This window comes from Mobula birostris, chromosome 22 (genome assembly GCF_030028105.1).
Source record: "Mobula birostris isolate sMobBir1 chromosome 22, sMobBir1.hap1, whole genome shotgun sequence".
NCBI lineage: Eukaryota > Metazoa > Chordata > Chondrichthyes > Myliobatiformes > Myliobatidae > Mobula > Mobula birostris.
Window position 1 is genome coordinate 36896762 of NC_092391.1, and position 22812 is coordinate 36919573.

The 22812-nt window shown below is 40.2% G+C and overlaps 1 non-coding gene across 1 annotated transcript; it reads right to left on the bottom strand.

The window, feature by feature from the left end:
• Positions 1 to 17694: 17694 nt before the first annotated feature.
• On the bottom strand, positions 17695 to 17785 carry trnar-ucu (transfer RNA arginine (anticodon UCU)). The gene is given in 2 exon segments: positions 17695 to 17730; positions 17749 to 17785. It is a non-coding gene; the product is annotated as a tRNA-Arg (tRNA).
• Positions 17786 to 22812: the final 5027 nt, after the last annotated feature.

Below are 22812 nucleotides of genomic sequence, written 5' to 3' on the forward strand. Positions count from 1 at the left end.
CATTTAGAACAGAGTTAAGGAAATTTTTTTTCACCCAGAGAGTAGTGGATATGTGGAATGCTCTGCCCCAGAAGACAGGAGGCCAAGTCTCTGGATGCTTTCAAGAAAGAGATGGATAGAGCTCTTAAAGATAGCGGAATCAAAGGTTATGGGGATAAGGCAGGAACTGTATACTGATTGTGGATGATCAGCCATGATCACAGTGAATGGCGGTGCTGGCTCGAAGGGCCAAATAGCCTACTTCTGCACCTATTGTCTATTGTCTATTGTATAGGCAGAGTCTGAAGACTGCAACACCAGCAGTGAGGACCAAGAAAGTGTGGACAAGGGAAGCACAGGAGCGCCTACAGGAATGCTTTGGATCAGTGGATTGGACTATATTCAGGGATCCATCTTCAAACCTGGATAAGTATGCTGCAGTTGTTATCGACTTCACTAAAACTGTGTGGATGAATGTGTGCCCATAAAGACTTACTGTATTTTCCCAAACCAAAAGCCGTGGATGAACCAAAAGGTATGTCATCTGCTGAAGGCTAGGTCTGGGGCATTCAAGTCTGGCAACCCAGGCCTGTACCAGAAACACAGGTATGATTTTCGGAGGGCTATTTCAAGGGCGAAGAGACAATTTCAAATGAGATTGGAGGCGATATCGGATACGGCAACTCTGTCAGAGTCTGCAAGATATTACTTCCTACAAAGTGAAACCCCATGGCATGAATGGCAGCGATGCTTCACTACCAGATGAACTCAACACCTTCTATGCCCACTTTGAAAGGGAGAATACAACTACAGCTGTGAAGATCCCTGCTGCACCTGATGACCCTGTGATCTCTGACTCAGAGGCCGATGATAGGTTGTCTTTAAAGTGAGTGAACCCTCACATGGCGGAAGGTCCTGATGCAGTACCTGGTGAGGCTCTGAAAAACTTCTGCCAACCAACTAGCGGGAGTATTCAAGGACATTTTCAACCTCTCACTGCAATGGGTGGAAGTTCCCACTTGCTTCAAAAAGGCAACAATTATACCAGGGAATAAGAAGAATAATGTGGGCTGCCTTAATGACTATCACCCAGTAGCACTCACATCTACAGTGATGAAATGCTTTGAGAGGTTGGTCATGATTAGACTGAACTCCTGCCTCAGCAAGGACCCAGACCCATTGCAATTTGCCTATCACCATAAAAGGTCAATGGCTGATGCAATCTCAATGGCTTTAGACCACCCAGACAACACAAACACCAGGATGCTGTTCATCGACTATAGCTCAGCATTTAATACCATCAATCCTGATTGAGAAGGTGCAGGACCTGGACCTCTGTACTTCACTCTGCAATTGAATCCTTGACTTCCTAACCAGAAGACCACAATCTGTGTGGATTGGTGATGACATATCCTCCTCACTGATGATTAATACCGGTGTACCTCAGGGCTGTGAGCTTAGCTCAATGCTCTACTCTCTATATACACATGACTGTGTGGCTAGGCATAGCTCAAATACTATCTATAAATTTGCTGATGATACAACCATTGTTGGTAGAATCTCAGGAGGTGACGAGAGGGTGTGCAGGAGTGGGATATGCCAACTAGTGGAGTGGTGCCACAGCAACAACCTGGCACTCTACGTCAGTAACACAAATGAACTGATTGTGGACTTCAGGAAGGGTAAGATGAAGGAACACATACCAATCCTCATAGAGGGATCAGAAGTGGAGACAGTGAGTACCTTCAAGTTCCTGGGTGTCAAGATCTCTGAGGATCTAACCTGGTCCCAACATATCGATGCAGTTATAAAGAAGGCAAGACAGCAGCTATACTTTATATGGAGTTTGAAGAGATTTGACATGTCAACAAATACACTCAAAAACTTCTATAGTTGTACCGTGGAGAGCAGTCTGACAGGCTGCATCACTGTCTGGTATGGTGGGGCTACTGTACAGGACTGAAAGAAGCTGCAGAAGGTTATAAATCTAATCAGCTCCATCTTGGGTACTAACCTACAAAGTAGCCATGACATCTTTAGGGAGCAGTGTCTCAGAAAGGCAGCATCCATTATTAAGGACTTCCAGCACCCAGGGCGTGCCCCTTTCTCACTGTTACCATCAGGTAGGAAGTACAGAAACCTGAAGGCACACACTCAGCAATTCAGGAACAGCTTCTCTCCCTCCACCATCCGATTCCTAAAAGGACATTGAATCTTTGGACACGTCCTCACTTTTTTTTAATATACAGTATTTCTGTTTATGGATGTTTTTTAAATCTATTCAATATACATAATTGATTTAGTTATTATTATTATTTTTTTTATTATTTATTTTTTCTCTGCCAGTTTATGTATTGCATTGAACTGCTGCTACTCAGTTAACAAATTTCACGTCACATGCCAGTGATAATAAACCTGATTCTGATTCTGATTCACTGAAGAAAACCAATGGGCAATTTGAACACAAATTGGATCCTTTCCTGTTAAATAGATCACTGATGGGTGCAAGCACTGAACTAACACCTTCACAAAATAAAATAAATCATGTGAAATCCATCAAAAGGATCAAGGCAATGGTGTTGGGGACTTTATGTCCAGAAAGAAGCAATAAAACATGATCTGTGTGGTTTCTGACATACTGAGCAGCTGTACATTTGCTCTCTCCAGGTTTGATCCCATTTCTGGTGCTGTCAGTGTGAAGCTTGCATGTTCTCCCTGTGATCGTCCGAGTTTACTCTAGGTTCTCTGGTTTCCATCTACATCTCAAAGATGGGTGGATTGAAAGGCTAATTAGTCACCATAAACTGCTCCTATTATGTAGGTATGTGGTAGAATCCATCGAGGGAGTTGAGGGAAAATTGAAAAGAACAAAATGTGGTTAGTGTAGGATTAATTTAAACAGCTACTTGATGGTCAGTGCAGACTGAGTTGGACGAAGGGCCTTGTTTCATGTTCTGTGGCTCAATGCAGCTGCAATCAGCTTGTTAAATTAAATTATGCATATTAAATTATTACTAAGCTTTAAAGCTACGATCCCAAGGCAGCCAGACCTCAGTAGAGCATGAACTGCACTGGGAAGAGCTGGTTTAAGAGGCATTGAGAGAGATTGTGTACTGTACAATGTCAAAAGGTAGGGCCTATGCCACAGCTTGTTCATGCAGGCCAAGTTGAAGAGGTCTCTTAAATTATCTTTTTCTGTGCCACCTCCACCAGGGTTAGTTGTGCTCCTGCTCCACGAGGCACAGAGCCGTGCACTTCTGCTACTTCGAGAGATCATTGAGCGAAATATATTGTTGGTCATCTGTTTTGTCATGCTATCCAAAAACATTGTAAGTTTAAACACAGACTTAGCACATTGGAATCTATTATGTATTTTAGGCCTGTTTTATAAAGTATTTTGAAGTCACCATTGATCCTTTAAATAGTGTCGTGGAACAAGGCATGTAATTTTTTTTTATGTGTCCGCCCAATGACAGACAAATTGTGTACTTACATCGTAAGGAATGGAAAGTTTCATTGCTTGACGACTGAAATCATTAAGTGTGAGGTTCGATGTTAAGTGATGCAACATGGATTCTGATAGGAACAAGAAGAGAAACACCAGAAGAACCCAACCAGCCAAGCATCATCTACAGAAAGAGAAACCGGTTAACATTGTGTGTTGAAGATCCTTCATCAGAACTGAGGGAATGGTGAACTAACCAAGAATGAAGAAAGACCACGATCTGTGCGGATTGGAAATAACATCTCCACCCACTGACAATTAATACTGGCACTCCTCAAAGATGTGTGCCCATTGCTCTACTCTCTCTACACCCTTGACTGTGTTTGGCAAGGCACAGCTCAAATGCCATCTATAAACTTGAGGGCAACATAATTATTTTTGGCAGAATATCAGGTGGTGATGAGAGTGTGTACAGGTCCAAGATATATCAGCTAGTTGAGTGGTGTCGCAGCAACAGCCTTGCAAATAATGTCAGTAAGTCCAAAGAACTGATTGTGAACTTCAGAAAGGGTAAGATAAGGAAACACACACCAGTCCTCACAGAGGGATCAAAAGCAGAATAAGTGAGCAATTTCAAGATGCTGTATGTCAATATCTCTGATGATCTAACCTGAACCTAACAAATCAATGTAACTACAAAGAAGGCATGACAGCAGCTATATTCAATTAGAAGTTTGAGTAGATTTAGCATTTCACCAAAGACACTTGCAAGTTTCTACAGGTGTACCATGGAGAGCATTCTGAATGGCTGCATCACTGTCAGGTATGGGGCGGAAGGGGTGTGCCACTGCACAGGATCAAAATAAGCTGCAGAGAGTTGTAAAGTTGGTCGGCTCCACCATGTGCACTGACCTTCATTGTATGCAGGACATCTTCAAGGAGCGATGCCTCAAAAAGGCAGTATCCATCATTGTGGACCCCCATCATCGAGGTCATGCCTTGTCCTCATTGCTATCATCATTAAGGAGGTACAGAAGCCTGAAGGCACACACTTAATGATTCGGGAACAGCTTCTTCTCTCTGCCATCCAATTTCTGAATGAACATTGAATCCATGAACACTATCTCACTACTTTTTTATTTCTATTTTTGTACTATTTATTTAACTATTTAATAAATATGTATAGACCACTGTAATTCACAGGTTTTTTTTATTTTTATGTATTGCATTGTACTGCTGCAGCAAAGACTGCAATGTTTACAGCATATGCTAGTTCTGATTCCGATGTGAGTGAGGTGGAACAAAGGAAATTTTGGTAGTAGGGTGAAAGGATGGACAGCTGTTGAGTGGGTAGTTGAACTCCTTTGTCTTTGAAATGTATTACTAACATTGCAGCCTGTGGGATATTGCATGGTCTGTCCTACTGGGATGTGCTGAGCAGGTCAGAATGTACAAATGAAAGGAAATAAAAAGAGGGAGGGCAAGAACAAATTGCTGATCCTGATGCAATCAGAAGGAAAAATGGAGCTGTCTGAAGATGGGGAATTCAAACTGAGTCCTGTTGTTCCTTGAGCTTACGTTGGACTTTGTTTTAACAGTGCAGGAGGTCATAGATGTTGATGTCAGGGTGGAAGTAGGATGGTGAGTTAAAGCGGCAACCAATTCAAAGCTCAGTGCCACTCCTGCATGATGTGATAACCCAATTTGAAATGTATTTGACTTTTCCTTTGTAGAGACCAAAGTGACTGGAGTCTCAGTCCAATGTTGAGACTGATGTGATTTCACCTGGAAATGATTACACAATCACTCATGGCTAGATAATGTTGAAGCTTTTATCTTCACCACCATGCGGTTCAGTTTTTAGTCATTTGTTTGTTAGATCCATTACAACAGTGATGATGAGTTAGTGAAGGTTGAGAATTGTGGAAAGGATACCAAGAGGTAGACTGGTGTAGTTTGAAACTCCTGTAAAGAGCCAGTTGAAATTCAATGGAGATGGAATTTGGGGCAAGACACTCGAGGAGACCTGATCTAGTGTTAAGTTGAAATTGAAGCGGCTTACTTCACTGATATACACTGGTTAATGTTGTCCATGTGAGCAGTAATTCTACTCCCATATATTCATTCCTTCCTCTCTTCCTCACTGGTGTAAATCCTTCTCAAGAAAGCAAACGATAGCACAACAGTGGTTTTGGCTCATTGTCATCAACTTTGAGATGGCATACAGAGAGGAGGTGGAAGAGCTCAAAGCCTGGTGCCAAGCAAATAACCTTTTTCTTAAAGTCAACAAGACAAAGGGGATGGCTATCCACTTCAGGAGAGCTCGCACCACTCACACTTCCTTTACGTTGGCAATACAGCAGTGGAAACTGCAAGCAGTTTCAAACTCCTGTGAGTGCACATCACACATACTCTCTCACTGTCCCAGAACACATCGTATACAGTCAAGAAAGCTCACCAATGCCTCTGCTTTCTGTGGAAAGTGAAGGGAGCTGGACTATGCACATCCACTTTCACATCATTCTACAGATGCACAGTACAGAGCATCCTAACGATCTGCATCACTGCATGGCATAGAAACTGCACTGCAGTATCAGGAAGGTTCTGCAATGGGTAGTCAAAACTCCGCAAAGCATCACTGGCACCAGCCTACCCACCACCAAGGGGGTATGTACAGAAAGATGCAGGAAAAGAGCCCATAAAATCATGAAGGATTCCATGCACCCTGCACATTCTCTGTTTGTCTCACTCCCATCAGGGAGGAGGCTACCTAGCATATATTTTAGGACCACCAGAATGAGAAACAGTTACTTTCCCCGAGCAGTAAGGCTGATCAACACCTCCAGTTATTAATTCCACCAATAATTTATTATTTCCCTTCAGTCATCTTATGTACAGCCCAACATCACTTTATGGACATAAAATCAATCCACATTTACAGTATAGAACAGGGGTTCCCAACCTTTTTTTTTGCCATGGGCCAATACCATTAAGCAAGGGGTCCATGGACCCAAGTTGGGGAGCCCTGGTATAGAAGCTATCTTATTTTATTTATTGTGTTTTTATTATTATTGTGTTCTTTATCTTTTGTGGTTTTTGTGCTGCAACAGGTTTAGAGTAACAATTATTTTGTTCTCCTTTATACTTGTTTACAAGAAATGACATTAAACAAACTTGAATCTTGAATAAAAAGTGAATGCAGAACTGGGCTGCAAGCACAGAGGGGATTTTTAATCACAATATTATTTGGAAAGTTGTTCATGACTTGAACCTGTCATATTAGTTTGTAATTAATTTTATTTGGCATGTGGCCAGTTTTGTCAGAAGGTAGTTTTCAGCAGTATGTTTCATTTTTAAATGAGTGCAAAGGATTATACTTCAAAACTAAGATTTTAAGATACACTTTGGCAAGCATAGAACATTGAACAGCACAACACAGAAGCAGGCCCTTCGGCCCACAATGTTGTGCTGAACCAGCTGAAAAGTAAATCAAAAATCCCTCAAAAAACATAGAACAGTACAATATAAGATGGAAATTTTGTCACCAATATTGAGACTAATTTTACTCATCAAAATAAAATTCAAAAACCCTGTATTTCCTCGGCTTATCATTCAGGGCATATCCTTTTCCCATTAGTATCATATGGAGGAGGTACACAAAGCTAAGCTCCCATACTCAATGATTCTGAAACAACTTCTTCTCCTCCACCATCAGATTTCTGAATGGTCCATGGACATATGGACACCATCTTGTTAATCTCTTTTTTTGTACTCTCTATTTTGTAATTTATAGTAATTTTATGTCTTTGCACTGCACTGCTGTCACAAAACAGCAAATTTCATGTTGTATAAGTAACTGATAATAAATCAGATTCAGATTCAGATTCAGATTCAGAAATCATTTTCAAAAAAATCTGATCTTACAAAATGTAATAATTGACAGAATGGAACCAGTTTTATGAGTGTTATTCAATTTCGTAAGAAAAATAATGAGCACCCAAAGTTGGTACTTCATACATAAATGAGAGCGTAACTCACAAGGAAGTCCTTTGTGTTATATTTTAGCACAGTTCTCTTCAGTATGTGGCAAAATGCAGCCTCACAAGTTTGGTATGAAAGGCAGCTGATATAAATGGAAGTGATGCCTTCAATCTGTACCAATTTTCCCCAATGGGAAACAAGCATGGTAGCTCTATTACAACCTTGCTTGGTTGTCAGGATATTTTACCCAACACAATCACCACTGAGCAGTTCTAATGAACTTCATATGTTCGCTGACTGCTAAAGATTGATGGTTTTTTTTAAAAAGACAATCAGAAGAAACTTCCTGCTGTACTTCACAGTACACACTGAGTGGTACAATATATAGTTTTCTTTACAAACCTGGACATACATTTGATTTATCACCAATGCTTGGGAAAGATTACTCTCAATTGTAGTGCAACAGTGTTGTGGCTATATTGTTGTGCTAGTAATCTAGAAGCCAGGGCTGATAATCCTGAGAAGGTGAGTTCAAGTCTTGCCAGGGCCCATATTAAGAATTTAAATTTAGTTTAGAAAATCTCCACAAATTCGGATGGAATATGTTATAGTAAATGGAACCCTACACATTGGTTCATTTATGCTCTTTACTGCTGATATGGGGCTTTGGTTCTACAGCATCACAAGTTGCCAAGTACTCAACTACAATTGTTCTAACTAATAACTAGAGCAACTTATAAGACAATAAGACCATAAGATATGGAGTAGAATTGGGCTGCTCTGCCATTTCATCATTCTGATCCAATTTTCCTCTCACCTCAATCCCTTCCCCATATCCCTTCATGCTCTGACCAATGAAGAATCTATAAACCTCAGCCTTAAATATACATAAAGTCTTGGCCTGCACAGATTCACCACTCTCTAGCTAAAGAAATTCCACGTCATCTCCATTCTAAAAGGATGCCTCTCTATTCTGAGTCTGTGTCCTCTGGTTTTAGACCTTTCCACCATAGGAAACATCCTCTCCACATCAAGTCTATCAAGGCCTTTCACCATTTGATAGGTTTTAATGAGGGCACCCCTCATTCTTCTGAACTCTAGTGAATACAGGTCTAGAGCCATCAATTACTCTTAGTATGACAAGCCATTCAATCCTGAAATCATTTTCGTGAACCTCTTTTAAACACTCTCCAGTTCCAGCACATTCTTTCTAAGATAAGGGGTCCAAAACTACTCACAATACTTCAGAGAAAAAAAAAAAGTACAGTTGAAATTTCAGCCCAAAATGTTAACTACTTTTTTCCATAGATACTGCCTGGCCTGCTGTGTTCCTTCAGCATTTTGTGTGTGTTGCTCAGATTTCCAACATCTGCAGATTTTCACAATTTTTTTTGCATTTTCTCTCCATTGAGAAAATAGTCAACTTTTTTATTTCTTCTGCCAAAATGCATGACCATAATTTCCCAACACTGTATTCCATCAGCCATTTCGTTGCCCATTTTCCTAATGGTTTGTTCACAATACCCCAAGTGAGGTCTCACCAGTTCTTTATAAAGTGTCGACATTCATCCTGCCCTCAAGTTTACCTGGTCCATTTCCGACACCTCCCTCCCCTTTCAAGATCTTTCTGTCTCTGTCACTGGAGACAGCTTATCTACTGATGTCTACTATAAGCCTACTGATTCTCACAGCTATCTGGACTATTCCTCTTCTCACCCTGTCTCTTGCAAAAAAATGCCATCCCCTTCTCGGAATTCTTCCGTCTCCACCGCATCTGCTCTCAGGATGAGGCTTTTCATTCCAGGACGAAGGAGATGTCCTCCTTTTTTAAAGAAAGGGGCTTCCCTTCCTCCACCATCAACTCTGCTCTCAAACGCATCACCCCCATTTCACGCACATCTGTTCTCACTCCATCCTCCTGCCACCACACTAGGAATAGGGTTCCCCTTGTCCTCACCTACCACCCCACCAACATATAATTCTCCGTAACTTCCGCCACCTCCAACAGGATCCCACCACTAAGCACATCTTTCCCTCCCCCCCCCCCCCGCTTTCTGCAGGGATCGCTCCCTACACGACTCCCTTGTCCATTCGTCCCCCCATCCCTCCTCACCAATCTCCCTCCTGGCACTTATCCTTGTAAGCGGAAAAAGTGCTACACATGCCCTTACACTTCCTCTCTTACCACCATTCAGGGTCCCAGACAGTCCTTCTAGGTGAGGCGACACTTCACCTGTGAGTCGGCTGGGGTGATATACTGCGTCCGGTGCTCCCGATGCGGCCTTCTGTATATTGGCGAGACCCGACTCAGACTGGGAGATCATTTCACTGAACACCTATGCTCTGTCCACCAGAGAAAGCAGGATCTCCCAGTGGCCACACATTTTAATTCCACGTCCCATTCCCATTCCGATATGTCTATCCACGGCCTCCTCTACTGTAAAGATGAAGCCACAATCAGGTTAGAGGAACAACACCTTATATTCCGTCGGGGTAGCCTCCAACCTGATGGCATGAACATTGACTTCTCAAACTTCCGCTAATGCCCCACCTCCCCCTCGTAACCCGGCCCTTATTTATTTATTTACATACACACTTTATTTTACTCTCTCTCCTTTTTCTCCCTCTGTCCCTCTCACTATACCCCTTGCCCCTCCCCCTTTTCTTTCTCCCTAGGCCTCATGTCCCATGATCCTCTCATATCCCTTTTGTCAACCAATTGTCCAGCTCTTGGCTCCATCCTTCCCCCTCCTGACTTCTCCTAACATTTCGGATCTCCCCCTCCCCCTCCCACTTTCAAATCTCTTACTAGCTCTTCTTTCAGTTAGTCCTGACGAAGGGTCTCGGCCCGAAACATCAACTGTACCTCTTCCTAAAGATGCTGCCTGGCCTGCTGCGTTCACTAGCAACTTTTATGTGTGTTGTCAACATTACATACTATTTTTATATTCTAAGGAGGAGAAGATTGCGATGTGACACAACTTGCGCAGCCACTCCGGTGAATTATATCTGTAATCTGTCAAGTAGGGTGCCGTGCACAATCCTGATTTGATGGAGACAGATGTGAGAGAACGGAGGAACATCTGAAGAAACTTCTGAAATGCCTTTTTCGCTGCTGCTATTACTGTGTGATCCAGAATCTCCGGAGGGGAAGGCCCCAAATCCTTGGCTTTGCTTGTTGCTTGGCAGCCGGGACGGGGTCGAAGCACTCGGCAGAGATGCTGCTCAGTGCTCAGTGTCGAAGAGCTGGTCGGAAGCTCGAAGTTTTTGGACGGACTCGGAGTCAGCTGTGGTCGGGTGCTTCCAATGCGTCGACAGTTGTCGGTGCCTGGAGGTTTATGGCAGAGAGAGTTCCTGCCTTCTGCCGCCTGCTATCTGGTACTATCGGAGTCGACTGGAACTTTGAGACTTTTTTTTAACCGTTCCCATGGTCTGATCTTTATCAAATTATGGTATTGTTTTGCACTGCTGTAACTATATGTTATAATTATGTGGTATTGTCAGTGTTAGTCTTTGGTTTGTCTTGTTTTTCTTGTGATATCTCTCTGGAGGAACATTGTATCATTTCTTAATGCATGCATGCATTTCTAAATGACAATAAACAAGGACTGAGTGTCTTAATAATTTAATCTTGAAATGAATGCTAACATCCCATTTGCCTTCCTCACCATCAACTCAACCTGCAAATTAACCTTTAGGGAATCCTGCACAAGGACTCCCAAGTCTGTTGGTGTCTCAGTTTTTTTTTTGCATTTTCTCTCCATTTAGAAAATAGTCAACCTTTTTATTGGTCTCGGCCCAAAACGTCGACTGTACCTCTTCCTATAGATGCTGCCTGGCCTGCTGTGTTGACCAACAATTTTTATGTGTGTTGCAACCTTTTTATTTCTTCTGCCAAAGTGCATGACCATAATTTCCCGACACTGTATTCCATCTGCCATTTCTTTGCCCATTTTCCTAATCTGTCTAAGTCTTTCTGTCGCCTCTCTACTTCCTCAAATCTGCCAGCCCCTCCACCTATCTTCATACTTTGCAAACAAGCCATTAATTCCAACATCCAAAAAAATCACATATGATTTAAAAGGAATCGGTCCTAACATAGTTCCTATGGAACATCATTAGTCACCGGCAGCCAAGCAGAAAAGGTTCCCTTTATTCTTAATCTTTGCCTCTTGACAATCAGCCACTGCTTTATCCATGCTAGAATCTTTCCTGTAATACCATGGGCTCATACCTTGTTAAGCAGCCTCACATGTGGCACCTTGTAAAAGTTAAAAGAAAACCCAAGTACACAATAACTGAAGTCCTGACGAAGGGTCTTGGCCTGAAACGTCGACTGTACCTCTTCCTAGAGATGCTGCCTTGTCCTGCTGCGTTCACCAGCAACTTTGTTGTGTGTTACACAATATCAACCAATTTTCTTTTGTCTATCCTGAATGTCATTTCTTCAAAGAATTCCAACAAATTTCTCAGGCGAAATTTTCCCTTGAGGAAACCATGTTGACTATGGCCCATTTTATCATGTGCCTCCAATATCCTGAGATCTTGTCCTTAATAATTGACTCCAACATCTTTCCAACCACTGAGGTTGGAATACCAGGCCTATAGTTTACTTTCTTCTGCCTCTTTCCCTTCTTGAAGAGTAGAGTGACATTTCCAATTTTCCAGTCTTCAGGAACCATTCCAGAATGTAGTGATTCTTGATTGACTATTACTAATACCTCCACAATCTCTTCAGGCACCTCTTTCAGAACTCTGAGGTGTACGCCATGTAGCCAAGGTGACTTATCTGCCTTCAGACCTTTCAATTTCCCAAAAACCCTTTCTCTGGTTATGGTAACTCCACATATTTCATGCCTTCTGACACCTGGAGCTCCATCATACAGCTAAGGTCTTCTACAGTGAAGACTGATGCAAAATACTTATTCAGTTTGTCCGCTATTTCATTTTTCCCCATTACTACCTCTCCAGCATTGTTATGAAAGCAAGTATCCATCAATTCAAGGACAATCAGGGACAAGCAATAAAGACTCATCTTGATAATGGTGCTCAAATCAATGTAAGTAATTTCTCATCAAAGCTTTTTCTCAGTGAACTTTTTTAGTATCTTTTAATGCCATTTATTTGGTTACCTTGACAAAGAGCATTGGAGCTATCCACAAGCAGTCTGATGGTGCAGTGATAAGGCTAATTCCATTGTATTCAGCATCCAGACCCGTTTCCCCTCCCTTCTGCATGGTTGAAACTGCAGCGAATGCTGGAAATGATGTTACATTGACCCGGACATCACAACATTGCAGAAATTGTAAGTTATTTTCTTCACGTCCATCTCTCTCTAACCTTTTATAAATGTGCCCTCTCATTTATATTTCCCCTTACTCTCCTGACCAAATACAATGTATCACATTTTTCAACATTAAATTTCATCTTCCAACCTTTTACCTATTTTAAATGCCGGTCGAAATCTCCTTCAGATCCATTCATGACCACTTAGCAGTTCACAGTGCTCTTATGCTACAGACTTGGAAAGCTTTCCCAGCAAGTCCAAGTCTAAATATTAATATACAGTATATTAAGACAAGAGTGATCCTAGAACTAAACTATTGGAGTCTCAACTATCCACTTCCCTCCAGTCCAAAAAAAAAGATTTCACAACTATAATATTACCTGTGACATAGCCAAATTTCTATCCATGCTGCTGCAGGCCTTTTAACTCATGGTCTTTGGTCTTGATGAGAAGTCTACTATGTGCCACGTTACCAAATACTCTTCTGATGACCATATATACTTTATTAACCATGTTTTCCTCATCAACTTTCATTGCTTCATCAAAAAATCTCTCGCAAGATAAGTAGATGTGTTTTGCCTTCAACAAATCCAGATTGTCTAGTCAGCAGCTCATTCTGTGCCAGATTATTGCTTCTTAAAATTCCCTTATCACCAAGGATGTTGACTCTCCTGTAGTTACTGGATTTAGCCTTAGTACAAAGTCTTGATGGAAGTGAAACCTTTGACATATCCAATCCTCAAGCATCAGCACTGAATCTATCAATGTCTGGGAAGTGTGCACCCAGGCCTTCTGCAATTTCCTCTATTATTTCCCTCCCCATCCTTGGAGGCATTCCATCTGATCAAAGTGATCTATCCATTTCATCCATAGCTAGGTTTTCCATTGCATCTTCTGTCAATTCATACTCCAAGCAGATTCTGAACTACATCTTCCCCTGCTAAACTTCCGGCAATACTTTCTTCTTTTGCATAGTATTCTTTAGACACCTTAGCTATATTCTCTGCCTTCATGAATAGGTTTTCTTTCTGGTCCCTAATTTGTCTCTCATGTCTTCGCTATAATAGTTTTCTTATTCAAATGCATACTTTTTTTAGTATTCCTTTTGTTACCAGTATTTTCTCATGCTTTCTTCTTGCCTCTCTTTTTCCCTATTCATTTATTCTATAATTGACCCAGTTTTCTCTTGTGACTGTTATCCATCATCATCAGGCGCCATGCCGAGATTGAGCTTTGTCTGCCCATGGCCCACATACTCCTGTTTCAGGTCAAGTGGATCAATTCATTGGTATTCATTTCCAGTTCTCTGGCTGCTGTCTCCATCATCATTTGTCTTTGCCTTCCTTCTGCTTTCTTCCCGTCAATCTTTCTCTTAATTACCATGCATTCTAACGCCTCTTTCCTAATTACATGTCCAATGAAGTTACGTTGCCTTTTCATGATCTCATACATTATTTCTCTTTTTGTGCTTGCTCTGTTCATGACATCCTCATTAGATATTCATTTCATCCATGATATTCTTTGCAACCTCCTCAAAAACCACATCTCTGCTGCTTCAATTCATTTCCTCATGTTACTAGATGTTATCAAATATTCTGATCCATATAACATAACTAGATAAATGTAACATTTCAGTACTCTGAGGTGGGTTGTGCCTAGTTTAGTGTTGGTCAGTATACTCTTCATTCTCATAAAGGTGTCTTTTGCCATCCCTATTCTTCTTTTGATGTCCATGTCGCGCCTGCCATCTGATGTCACCCAGCTTCCTAAGTAGCAAAAGTTCTGTACTTGTTTTATGTCTTCACCATTTATTTTCAGCCTGCAGATAGGATTGTCCTTCTTTTTGGATATCACCATACATTCTGTCTTTTTACAATTGGCAGATAGACCCATTTTTGAACTTTCTTCAACAACTATATCAATTGAGTTTTGTAGTTCTTCCTCTGTACTTGCAATTAACACAGTGCCATCCGCATGTCTGAAATTATTGATGTTTTCACCACCAACTTTGATTCCAAGAGTCTCTTATTTTTTGTAATATTGTTTCACTGTACACATTAAACAAATCAGGGGAGAAAACACACCCTTGTCTAACACCTCTCTTGATTTTCGTAAACTGACTCACTTCTCCATCTATTCTTACAGCGGCAGTTTGTTCCCAGTACAGATTTCTGATTAGGCAGAGGTCTTTCGAATCTATATCCAGAGCTTCCTGTAATATTTCAAACAACTTATTGTGCTTCACTTTATCAAATGCTTTGATAAAGAATATCACTGGTAAAAAGCTCCTCTGTTCTTCAGGTGGATGTTTGAAAGCAAAGGACGGTACCATTATCATGGGAAAAGATGAGATTATGAACAGATGGACTGAGTATATTCAGGAATTGTTTGAAGACGATCGAGGCGAAAAACCAGAAATTAAGAAGAACGTTGAAGGTTATCCATTATATGATCTTTTTTCATTGCTCTCATTTTCTTCCTTTATTGTTGATGACGGTAGCTTTGACTCCTCTATCCTTCTGCAGTTAAAATGCCTCCACCTTTGCTCAATCAATGTACCTGGGCAAGATCTTATTTTATTGAAATTGTCCCTTTTCCCAATATCATTCTTACATTGTGTCATTATTTATATCCTTTTGCATGGTTATTCTGAACATGATATTATGATCTAATGATACTGCCTGACCTAATGACTGTTTCCAGCATTTTCTGTCTTTAATTGTATAATAATTTGATCACTACTTCTTTAATATTCACCCTTCCATCGTGCCGGGAAAGATGATAATATGGATGATCACACAATAAAGGGACACTGTTGATTCCAAAGAAAGTTAAAGAGATTAATGGGTAGTTAGAAATTAAATCAGAGATAAGTGCATGATGCTTCAGGGAAAAAGTATGTGAGCTATATAATCTGAATTAAAGCTGTCCTTCAAAGAAAACAAATACTTATCCTAAGCCAATATTATAACGTTAAAATTTGTAACACATTTTCAGAATCCTAGGAGTATAGAAATATATTTTATGAATCTTTGTCTGGATTATTAGCTCAATAAACTGGAATTGCAAATATATTTAAAGCTAATACTAAATAGTTATTTTGATAGGGAGGTTGGTAAATGGTGTTCAGTTTATTTCTTGATAACAAATGTTGGCAGTTTATCAGAGTAAGTAATTGAGCCAGGCAAAGATTCAGCCCTGCAGAATCATAATGAACTATAGTTTATCTGTCCACAAATTTGTCATCAATTGGTCTTTTAAGGCCATTGCCATTAAACAAGTGTAGTCTCTATATCTTGGTAATAAACTGTTGACCAATCAAGAGGAATACAGAATCTCTGTCACACAAGATTCTCAGAGGATACCTTCAGAATTTATTTCATCCTTGGTGTGCTCTTCAGCTTTGGTTGGAAAGAACTTTCCATGGCCGAATGCCAAACATACTGTATTTTGATGGGAATTCTAACATGCAGCATGTCTCGAGCATGGAGTTGCAGCATTCACAGATCAAGTGGAAGTCTAAAAATATGTATGTAAGTCACCTGGTGTGCGTGCCATCTTTTGAGAACAAAATAGAGTGGTGAGGGCCTAATTTGTCCCCATCAGGAAACACAACATATCAGAAAATCAGATGCATCTGGATATAAAACAAAACATAGTGTAAATTCTCAGAGGAACAGGAGGTCCCTCTGGATATGAAGGTTTTGGACTAGATTAGCCATGCCATCACTTCAGGAGTTGTTGGTGATGTAATCAAGGTTCAAAGTTCAAAGTACATTTATTACTGAACTATGTATACTGTATACAACTTTGAAATTCATCTCCCTATAGGCAGCCACAAAATAAAGAAACCAATTGAAAAAAGAAGACTGTCAAAAACACAATCTGCAGAGACAAAAAAAAAAAATCATGCAAATCATAAAGTAAGCAAGTAACATTCAGAATTGAACTTCAGGAAAATGAGTTCACGGCCACGAGTCTGGTCATCACTGCAGCCAGTCCAGGAACCCATTAGTTGCAGGCCACAGTCTAAGTTCAGTGTAGAGATGGGTAAGCCTCACAGAGTGGTGACATGACCCAACAACCGGATCTTTTCAATCTAGCCCTGTGCTTAAATGGTGCCAAACAGTGAGTCGTTGCTCACTTTCTGGCACTTTGATATGCTCTCAGGCCCAGAGCCCACCACCTCAATTCAGCATATACCAGCCCTTCCAATTTGGCCCAGTGATTAAATCTGTCAAACTTTGGTTTTCTCCTCACTCTTGGGCCCAGGCTCCGCTGCCTTGCCTCAGATATGCCATTTCAAATCTGCTCCAAGACCGCTCCAGCAACAGTCAAACATTGGTTCATTCCCTGCTCTCAGGCCCGGGCCTCACTGCCTCAATTCAACATGCCACAATGCAACCATCCTGCACATTTGAGTCTTCAGTTCGCAACACAAAAAATTCCAGGTTATACTGGCAGTTCAAACGCCCTACTCCAAAAGAAAATGTGTGAACAATGAAGCAGTGAATAGTTGTGTTTGCTGCCAGCAAGTTGTTGCTGTGCTTCACCAGTGCCATCTTAAACTAGATGAACTACCAATAGATTCTATGCCTCCTTGCCAGTGCCTCCCTGTTGTCATTGTATCTACTGAAAACTATCTGCTAGTCCTTTCTGAATGAAAATAATTTTGTAGTCCCACCTTTTCATATCTGGATTTTTAGTTCGTTACAGATTGACACAGTATACTCTACAACTTCAACAAAAGGACCAGGACATATAGCGTCAGCAGGTCACCATTCAGACTCTTGAGCCTGTCCCACCACTCATTAGTATCATGGTTGATCTGATATTCCTTGCCCATTTTCTGCCTTTTTCCTATTACTACTGATTCCATTACTATAAGAGACCATAGGACACAGGAGCAGAATTAGGCCATTTGGCATCGAGTCTGCTCCGCCATTTAATCTTGGCTGATCCTTTTTTCCCCTCTTCAACCCTACAAGAAAATGTTAAATGATGACTCTGGTGGGACTCGAACCCACAACCTTTGAATTACTCTTCAGTTCACTCTTAGAAGTCCAACACGCTGTCCATTGCGCCACAGAGCCACACACATTTCTGATTAGAAATACTCTCCATCCCTTATCTTGAATACACACCATAACTTTGCACCCCACAACATTCTGTAGCAAAGGGTTATAAAGACTCACAACCTTATGAGAGATTCTTTGTATTTCAGTCTTGAACAGGCTTCCCCTCATGACTATGCCCTCTAGTTCTTGATCTTGTCAATAAAAAGAATTACCTTCTTGGTATTTATCCTATCTGATCCCCTGCACATTTCAATAAATTATTGATCATTTTTATAAACTCTAAAAAAATGAGTGCCAACATGTTTAACCTTTTCTCATCTGAGCACCCCTCTGTAATGGAAATCATTCCAGACAATATTTCCTAAGCTGTCTCCAATGAAATACTAGCCATCTTTAAACATAGAAACTAAAAGATTTTCAGTACCCGACACAGACTCTTAATAGGATGAATTATTAAAGAAGCAATAGCAGCACATCTGGAAAATCATAATGCAATTGAGCAGTGGCACAGCTTCATGATTCCTTTATCTTTGTTAGAAAACAAAGTATCTGGTCATTTCTGAAACTGCCAGCAGATATAATGCTGCTCACTTTACATTCCTGACCACTTCGAATGTTAACCCATCAGGGAAGCATGTAAATAGCAACAAACTTTGCAGTCAGTACTAACTTACTATGCAATTCCTCCACTTTTGATGCTCTAGGTTAAAAGGTTAGATTTATATATTTACTCCCATATATATATAGTTTGATTAAGCATTTTTGTTTATTAAAAAAATTAATTACGGATTATAAGTAAAATATGTTAATTACAAACATCATTGCACTGCCATGTAATGTACATACACCTCATTTAAAATAAACTCAAAGTTAGATCCACTTTTTGGACTCCCATGTCTTTCTTTGAATATATTTGATGTTTTGAAGTTACAAAACCTAAGAGTTTATGATTGTCATAGTGAAGTGAATGGAATTGCAAGCTCCAGTACTCAAACAGCATTGTAACTTGTAAGATCTGAAGAAATTAAATGGAGAAGTGATGATGCAACCCCTGATATTCAGCACCTTAGTGATGTGTCAATGTTCATTTTGAAATCTCTGCTTTGGAGGAAGGAAATCTCTGAAATGATTTGGACTAGCAAGATCAACTATTGATAAATTGAATTAAATTGTTTTCCTCTTTTTAAAACTCAGTTCAGTTTACCCAGAAGAATGAGCAAATCATTCAAAAAGACAGCTGACTTCAATATAAAATAATGTCAGCTAGATAAGAGATGATTGGTTTTAACTTTATAAAGTACAATAAAGTTTTAACTTTATTCCAATTAGATTAGGACACGACCCACCCAGCCAACATACTTTTCATCCTTCTTCCCTCCGGGAGAAGGCTCAGGAGCTTGAAGACTTGTAGGGCCAGATTTGGGAACAGCTTCTTTCCAACTGTGATAAGACTGCTGAACGGATCCTGACTGGGATCTGGGCCGTACCCTCCAAATATCCGGACTTGCCTCTCGTTTTCTTTGCACTACCTTTGCACTACCTTACTTTCCATTTTTCTATTTTCTATTTATGATTTATAATTTAACTTTTTAATATTTACTAATTTTTAATATTTGTAATATTTAATATTTGCAATCTAGGGAGTGGGAAGCTGTAATGATTGCACGTTCTAGTATAAATTGTTTGGCGACAATAAAGTATAAAGTATAATAACTAGTCATTTATGTAGAGATATAATAGGGCAGCATGAATTATGTGTGTATTAAAATTATTTAAAATTAATTAAAAATATATTAAGAAATAAATATATTAAGCTCCAAATACCTTTCTGTTTCAATGAGATTTTGGTGGGTTTCAATGGCAAAGCACAATGTCAATGGTTGTGTGAAATCTGTTCCCTTTACATCAGGCCCATGGAGATGTCTTTGATCACTGAAGAGGAGAATGCCCCTCTTCATGCATCCTCAAAGAGTTGTTTGAGGAAACAGTATGGTTATATTGAACTTCAGGCACGAGTAAGATTGACATATGAGAGCATATAGTCACAGATGACTTGCTGAAACTTGAGAGGAGGAACTACAATGTTGTTCCTTTGACTCTCAGAACAGTGAAAGGCTACCTCATGGGTGGCAGAATAGCATAATGGTTAGCATGAAGCTTTACAATACAGGCAACCCAGGTTCAATTCCCACTTCTGTAAGGAGTTTATATATTTTCCCTGTGCCACATGGCTTTCCTCCGGGTGCTTCAGTTTCTTTGCACAGTCCAAAGACGTGCTGGTTGATAGGTTAACTGGGCATGGTATATTGTTCTGTGAGTAGGTTAGGATTAAGTTGGGGATTGGTGGTTCGGCATGGCTTGAAGAGCCAGAATGTCTTATTCCACCCTGTGCCTCAACAACTAAAAAAAATTCCCGCACATATGCTACCATTGTTTCAACCTCAAGAGCTAAGGCTGGCTTGCCTGACAGACCCTGAGCTAGAGGTGTTTGTTCTTCTCACAATGGACTCGGGGAAATTTGAGGCAGATTCTGCTCATGATGGTAAGGCATATGAGCTAGAGGTTTACTCTCGTTTGCCCTGCAGAGGGAAGGACATTTCTCACATGATTTATCTCTGCTCCTGTAAGAAACCAATCAGCTAACTAGTTGCATCTCCCTATTCCGACCAAACAGATAGCCACTAACATGTAGGATGCGTTTCTTCTGTCAGAACAAGAGAACAGTAATTTAAAATAACCCCTGATATCACTGACGCATCCTGTGAAATCATGACTTTTCATCCTTGTGTAGGGTTTGGAAACCCTACACAATCCATCCAGATTTAGGAACAGCTTCTTTCCAACTGTGATAAGACTGCTGAACCCGGATCTGGGCCGTACCCTCCAAATATCCGGACCTGCCTCTCGTTTTTTTTTGCACTACCTCACTTGCCATTTTTCTATTTTCTATTTATGATTTATAATTTAAATTTTTAATATTTACTATCGATTTGTAATCCAGGAAGCGGGAAGCGCAGAATCAAATATCGCTGTGATCATTGTATGTTCTAGTATCAATTGTTTGGTGACAATAAAGTATAAAGTATAAAGTTTGTCAATCTCCGAGGAGTTAATGACAATCTCCTCCAAGCTCTTTACATGCTTCTTCCCCTTCCAGCAAATAGGGCTGATCTCCTGCCATGCATCTTGCATCTTTGTCCCATCATAGGTCTGACCTCTACCACACAGCAGTTTCGCAGAAGCTGCAGGGTGCTTTGCTTCTCTCCACCTGCCATGGGGAAGAGTCCTTGAAAGGCTGGTACACTTCTGTGGTTCCCACACCAACCAGTTGCACTGGTTTATCCTGATCCCATAGGAATTCATCCAGGAAATGCATTAACACTTCTTTCTGGAGGTACAGCTCACCAGCACAGATGTACACATGCTTTTGAACAAATTCACAAAATTTTAATGGGGTCTCTCAAATTAGTTTTGGCAATACACAGGATGACTTTTCAATGTTAACTTGGTGCAATCCATTTTCTAGTATTGTGTTAGTTTATCTTGTCTTTTTAATAATTTAGATTATGGAGAAAATATTGTATTAACTACTGGGGAGACATTCTGGAGCCTTACTTGAAATATCAAAATAAAGTGCAGTCTCTCTCAATCTATGGTATTGTTTAAAGATAAGGTTTGCTTTACTTTCCAGGTCAATATTTATTCCCCAAACAACACCCCGCCATATCATTGATACTTGCGGATCATTAAATACATCAGGATTGACAGTTTCATAAAACAATGACTACACCTAAGAAAGTACTTATCTGTCTGCAAAAATGTTTTGGAATGTCTTGAGAACAAGGAAAGCAGAATGCAACCCAAAGAACCATCGACTGTTTACTCTTTTCCATAGATGCTGCTTGACCGACTGAGTTTCTCCAGCATTTTGTGTGAGAATGCAAGTGTAGCTTCTTTCCTGTTTTCTACTCTGCAAAGAGTTACAAGTGGCTAGAATCAGAATCAGAATCAGGTTTAATATCACTTCATACATTGTAAAATGTGTTGTCTTTGCGGTAGTAGTATAATGCAATAAATAACAATAAAAAAACTGTGAATTACAGTAAGTCTATAACGTTATAAAATAGTTAAATTCAGCAAGTAGTGCAAAATTAGAAACAAAAAAGTAGTGAGATAGTGTTCATACGTTCAATGCCCCTTCAGGAGACGAATGGCAAAGGGGAAGAAGCCATTCCTGAATCATAGTGTGTGCCTCCCTGATGGTAACAATGAAAACAAGGCATGACTTAAGTAATGGGAGTCCTTAATGGGTAGACACCACTTTTTTGAAGCATTGGTGTTTGAAGATGTCCTGGATACTACAGAGAAATATATACACTAAACAATGAAACAGGGAAGATTGAAATATGTCAGGTCAGAGGGATAAAGAGGGTAAAATTCATCTTGGCTTGTCCTGAAGAACTTATGCAGATACATCAATAGTTCATGTCAAATCCATTTATTTTCCCCTTTATCACTGAGAATTTGTCTATCACCCATTTTATCTTACTACCCCAACAGCTGTTTTTTTACTGTTAACAATGCAATTGTGGTCAGTTCAAATGACCATGACACCAAAACCCATGCATAAGAGAAATAATTACAAGGACTCATAATGTTCTATTTATTAGTTTGCTGCACACCTTACAGTTTGATGTCCTTGACAGACATTGTTCAGTTCTGGCAGCCCACTGTGTATTTCTGCTGCTGTCTGTGAGTTTGTTCCTTTGCTACGAGCATTCAGACAAGGCTGAAGCAGCAATTAGCTGACTGAGGTCAGAGTTTTAAAATGGTGATATACGAGAAATCAAAAGCTGCAGCTACTTATACAGCGCTCCCTCTAGCTTTTTATATCAACAAATACTGATTGATTATCTATTGTATCTTTTTAAGGGGCATTGCACACAAGCTAGATGCTGACAATACAATTATGTCTCTATACCTGCCTCAGCGTGAGTCCTTAAACAATACGCTGTAAGACAGATGGATTTAAAGTTATTAGT